Source organism: Monodelphis domestica, chromosome 3 (assembly GCF_027887165.1).
Source record: "Monodelphis domestica isolate mMonDom1 chromosome 3, mMonDom1.pri, whole genome shotgun sequence".
Lineage (NCBI taxonomy): Eukaryota > Metazoa > Chordata > Mammalia > Didelphimorphia > Didelphidae > Monodelphis > Monodelphis domestica.
Window position 1 is genome coordinate 484370323 of NC_077229.1, and position 6046 is coordinate 484376368.

Here is a 6046-nt window from a genome sequence, read left to right on the forward strand (position 1 = left end):
TTTAGATCAACACCTCATACCCTACACCAAGATAAATTCAAAATGGGTGAATGACTTAAACATAAAGAAGGAAACTATAAGAAAATTAGGTGAACACAGAATAGTATACATGTCAGACCTTTGGGAAGGGAAAGACTTCAGAACCAAGCAAGAACTTAGAAAGAGTTACAAAATGCAAAATAAATAATCTGGAATACATCAAATTAAAAAGTTTTTGTACAAACAAAACCAATATAACCAAAATCAGAAGGGTAGCAACAAATTGGGAAATAATCTTCATAAAAACCTCTGACAAAGGTTCAATTACTCAAATTTACAAAGAACTAAATCAATTGTACAAAAAATCAAGCCATTCTCCAATTGACAAATGGGTAAGGGACATGAACAGGCAGTTCTCAGCCAAAGAAATCAAAACTATTAATAAGCACATGAAAAAGTGCTCTACATCTCTTATAATCAGAGAGATGCAAATCAAAACAACTCTGAGGTATCACCTCACACCTAGCAGATTGGCTAACATGACAGCTATGGAAAGTAATGAATGTTGGAGGGGATGTGGCAAAGTGGGGACACTAATTCATTGCTGGTGGAGTTGTGAATTGATCCAGCCATTCTGGAGGGCAATTTGGAACTATGCCCAAAGGGTGATAAAAGACTGTCTGCCCTTTGATCCAGCCATAGCACTGCTGGGTTTGTACCCCAAAGAGATAATAAGGAAAAAGACTTGTACAAGACTATTCATAGCTGCACTCTTTGTGGTGGCCCAAAATTGGAAAACGAGGGGATGCCCATCAATTGGGGAATGGTTGAACAACTTGTGGTATATGTTGGTGATGGAATACTATTGTACTAAAAGGAATAATAAAGTAGAGGAATTCCATGGAGACTGGAACAACCTCCAGGAAGTGATTCAGAGCAAAAGGAGCAGAACCAGGAAAACTTTGTACACAGAGACTGATACACTGTGGTACAATCGAAGGTGATGGACTTCTCCATTAGTGGCAATGCAATGTCCCTGAACAATCTGCAGGGATCTAAAAAATACTATCCACAAGCTGAGGATAAATCTTGGGAGTAAAAACACCGATGAAAAGCAACTGCTTGACTACAGGGGTTGAGGGGATATGACTGAGGAGAGACTCTAAATGAACACTCTAATGCAAATACCAACAACAGGGAAATGGGTTCGAGTTAAGAACACATGTGATAACCAGTGGAATCCTGCGTCAGCTATGGGAGAGGGAAAGGTGGTGGGAGGGGGAAGGGGAGGAAAAGAAAATGATCTTTGTTTCCAGTGAATAATGTTTGGAAATGACCAAATAAAATAATGTTTAAATTTTTTTTAAAAAGTGAGTTAAAGAAGAAATTAGAAAAACAATAAAAGAATATTTAAAATCTAAAAAAAAAATGAAGACTGAACAAAAACAATTGTTTTATGAGGAGGCTTCCCACTCTACTTTCTCCCACCTCCAATCCTTCCTACCATTGCTAGAATGTCTTTCTTATACTCAGATGATCTGAGCCATCACTCTTCTGCTAAAAAATATTCCAGGGGCTTCCCATCACCTCCTACATGACATTTGGCTAATTCAAAGCTTCCAGTCATCTGGCACCACCCTGTCAGCTTTGTACATCCCCCAAAGTCTAGCAAGATGCTCTGCGTGAATTGCGTGCTTGACAAAAATTTTTAATTGTTTTCCCCCAAAATTCTCATTCTTCCTTTCGACTCTCCAATGTTTGTTGATCATATATCACCATCTCCTTTCTTAAAAATCTTTCTTAGAGGGTCTGCTAGTGCTTATAAAGTTCTTTTGAGATGACAAATGGGAAGAACGATTGTTCTCTCCTGCTTCAGAGGGATGTGACTAAGAGTTGCTCAGCTTGGCAAATGAACCCGTATGGCTGCTGTCGGCGCTTCAAAGCAGTTATCAGCACATAGAAGTGGCCTTTAAAAGGTCTCTGCCAAGAATAATGAATGAGGTAAAAAGAACAGAGAAGCTCTAAGGTCGGCTGGGTTTCCTCTGCTCTGCCGGCCCTCCCTCTTCACTCTACTCCCTGCCCCTTATGGGTGTGGGAGTGGGGGTGGGGGGAAGGCAGGCAATGACACATGAGTTTTTTTTTTTTTAAGTTGAAAGGTTTCTTTTGGGGAAAGAGAAGTTTGCTTGTACTGCTGTTGTTTATATTTGGTAAGATGGCCATTGGTGGCAAATTAAAGCACAGGAAAAAGCATTCTCTTACAGGAAGAGTCATAGACTTGCCTGGAAGCCTTGCCATTAGGAGGGTTTCAGCTGCTTATTTCCCTTCTAGGGCTCAGCCCAGAGACCCATCCCCAGGACCTTGACCATAACCCCTTAGACTTTCGGGCATCCCATAACCAAGCCAAGAGATCCTCTTCCAAACCAATAATGGTTCCACTGGTGTCTCACTGACAATCAAATCAAACAATCTGCTGGTGGTTGGTTTTTTATTGTTGTTGCTCATTGTTTTTAAGAGGAGAGGTTATGTGAATGTTAGGGAAGTAGCTTTTTTTTGGTGAGGGGTGGTTCTTGTTAGGGGATTGCTTTTTATTCATCTAGTAGCAGTAATCAGGGAAAGCTCTAGTCATTTGGCTGAAATCTCATCAAGGGGACTGCTGGGACTCATCCTTTTGGTCAGGTCTTCTGATAATGGCTTCTGCATTCAGAAATGATACCCTTCAGGAAGGGAGACATGACAGGAGTGGTGGCCTATGTCTATGGTCACATTTGCAAAAGTAGGACTAGGAAAAAAGAACCACTGTGCACAGAGATTGATCAAGAAAGAAATAGTCAAGCTGATTTCTTTTCTGTTTATTTTCAAGGGAAAGCTTGGTCTTTGGGAAATTTGCTCCTAAACTATGATTGACTGTGGAAAAGGGGAAATGGGCAAGTCAAGGGAAAGGGAGGTGTTTGGGAAAGACCCAGAAGATACAATCATTTAGGTTTATGTTTTCTTGATATGATTTCCCTCCTTTCTAATTCTGTTCCTCTGATCCCAACAAAAAATCCCCTGGTTTGGGGAAGCCATAGAATTTCTACTACTAGACCAGGGATTCTTAACTGAGAGTCCATGAACTTGGAGGTATATATGTATATGTGGGTGTATGTTTGTGTGTATACCTCCCCATATATACATGTATGCATATATATATAATGTGTATATATGATATAGACAACTATTTCAACTTAATTGATTTCCTTGGGAATCATCTGTATTTTATGCATTTAAAACCATTATTCTGAGTAAGCATCCATAGACTTCACAAAATTGCCCAAGAGATTTATAATATAAAAAAGGTGAAGACCCCTGCCCTAGACTTTTCTGGTTATATTATTTTCTGTCTTTGTCTCTGTCTGTGTCTCCCTCCCTCCCTTATTCCCTCCTTCCCTCCTTCCCTCCCTCCCTCTCTTCCTCTCCTCTCCATTCCTCTCCTTCCCTTCCCTCTCCACCTCTCCTCCCCTCTCCTCTCCTGTCTTCTCACATCTCTCTTTGCTCTTAAATTTTTTTTCTACATTCTCTATCCTTTTGCTGAGTGTTCTCTGATTTCTATTGTTTCAAAAATTTCCTGAAACCACCTCTTGTAAAAATCTTGCCTGATTTAAATTGTCAATGACTTCATAATATCTATGACTCCATCATAATAACCTCATTCTAGTATTACTGAGCTGTTTACCCTCTAGCAAAGTAAAAGTGTTTCTTTTCCCTAAACATAAACAAAACTCCCAGCTTTCTAAAATCCCACAGCAATAGTGCATCAAAACTTCCATGTGACACCAGGTGGGCACCAGACTGTACAAATGATTTATTTACAAGATGGTTTTTATATCAAAACCCAAAGTCAACAAATAGTCCTTCTTGAATTTATAAAGCAGAAGAATTCTGTAGACGTGGTCTAACCAAATTTGTACAAAATATTTGAAAAGGTGTCTCATCCAAAAAAGATGGAGGAACAAAAGTTAAATAAAAATATGACTGGGGAGAAGGAATGGACACAAAAAGGAGTTCTAAATCATTCAAGATCAACTAGGAGAATGTTGCAGGGGAGCACAATCACTGCTGTGATTGTGGGTTATTTAACAACAAAAAATGGACTGAATTGCCTCTGAAGACTCTTCCAGCTGTAGACTTAGGATTCCAGGAACCTCAAGAATGACTTAATTGTTAAATTTTTATCCACAACCTAGGCAAAGCTAGAAATCTCATGTATATCAAGTTTTAAGATGATTCAGATTTGACAATGATAGCTAGCAAACTGCAGGACAATCAGGGCTCAAAAAGATCTTTGCAAGTTAGGAAATGGAGTCAAGTCAAATCAGGCAAAATTTAATAAGAAGAGAATAAACATCATAAGTACATCACAAGTGAGGCATCATTAGGCAGCCTTTCTCTAAAAAAGAACTAGAGGTTTTTACAATACCTTGGGTTTCTATAGATTCTTTCTTCTTTCTTTCTTTACTAAGAAATGAAAGAAATTTCCTCTCCAGCCTGGTTACTTAGAAAGAGTGCTGGGCTTGGAGTTGGAAGAAACCAAGTTTACAGTACTAGTGAATCTTGAACAAATCACTTAGCGACTCTGAGCCTCAGTTTCCTCATCTGTAAAATGGGGTTAAGAATATTTGTAATCTCTACCTCAAATGGTTATTGTGAGAAAAGCCCATTGCAAATTTAGGAGCACTATGCAAATAAGTTATTATTTTTCATAACTACTTTTATCTTTACATCTCTTATTTAAAGAGTAACAAATATATTGCTGCCATCTTGCATGGGGAAACTGAGGCATAGGAAAATTAAATAAGGACAAAAAGTCAGATAGATTTAAAACAAAGGTCTCCCAGCTTCCAGCTAAGGACTAAATTACATGGCCTTCATCAGGAGTTTGTCCATAATGCAATATTAAAATTGCATTTATTCCTTGTTTAGCATTTGCCGGGGCTCTTGTCTCTCCAGTGGTTGCTGCATAGTTGTATATATGTGTGAAACTGAATACCCTTTGAAATGTCAAAAAAGGAAATAGAATGAAGTCTTCAAACCATAAAATAGTAAACTTGCCTTTGATTCCTGGCAAAAGTCTAGAAATTATTATTTGAGGGATGGTTTGTGAATACTTAGAAAAGGAAGTGGTGTTTGCTAAGAGCTAGCATGACTTCATCAAGAATAAGTCATTATAGCTAAACTCATTTCCTTTTTTGATGGGGTTACGAGAGGAGGGAGATTAGGAGAATGTTATGAGGAATTGGACCTCAAGATAAATAGGAAGTTGAGAAGACAGTACTTAGCTTTCCTGGATGAGTCCAAATTATCAGAGCCAAAGAAATTACACTATGGAGTATGGAAAGAACTGCAGGTGTGAATATAGTCTCTGAAAGATTAATGAAAGAGGAGCTGCAGACCTGGAAAAGAATCAATTTCTCAATTCAAGACTGAGAAGGGAAGAGAGAGAAAGAGAAAAACAGAAAGAGAGAGAGAGAGAGAGAGAGAGAGAGAGAGAGAGAGAGAGAGAGAGAGAGAGCACGCCTTCAAAGTCTAAATCACTGCATTTTCCTTCAATTCCTGGGGAAATTCTAAGATATATTACTAAGAGATGGCCAGTAAATATCCAGAAAAAGAAGCAGTGACCACAAAAATGCCAGTATGCTTTCAAGCACAGATCATGTCAGACCATATGAATTTTCTTCTTCCCTCCCTCCCTCTCCTCACTTCCTTCCTTTCTCCCTCTCTTCCTTCCTTCCCTCCCCTCTTCCTTCTTTCTTTTCTTTTGACAGGGGTGGCTAGACCAAGAGATAGAGATATTAATTTTATTGGGATAGGAACTGAATCTGTGATTTCATTGGTATAGAAAATTCTTAGTTGAGGAAACTCCTTCTACCAACACAGGTTGGCACTTTCTCTGCAATTTACTCTGCAAGTTTTAGAGATCAAGTAACTTGCCCAGGGTCACACAGCCATTATATGACAGAAGCTTGACTTGAATTCAAGCTTTCCTTATTTCAAGTCTGACTTTCTTTCCATTAAATCATTATCTATATGA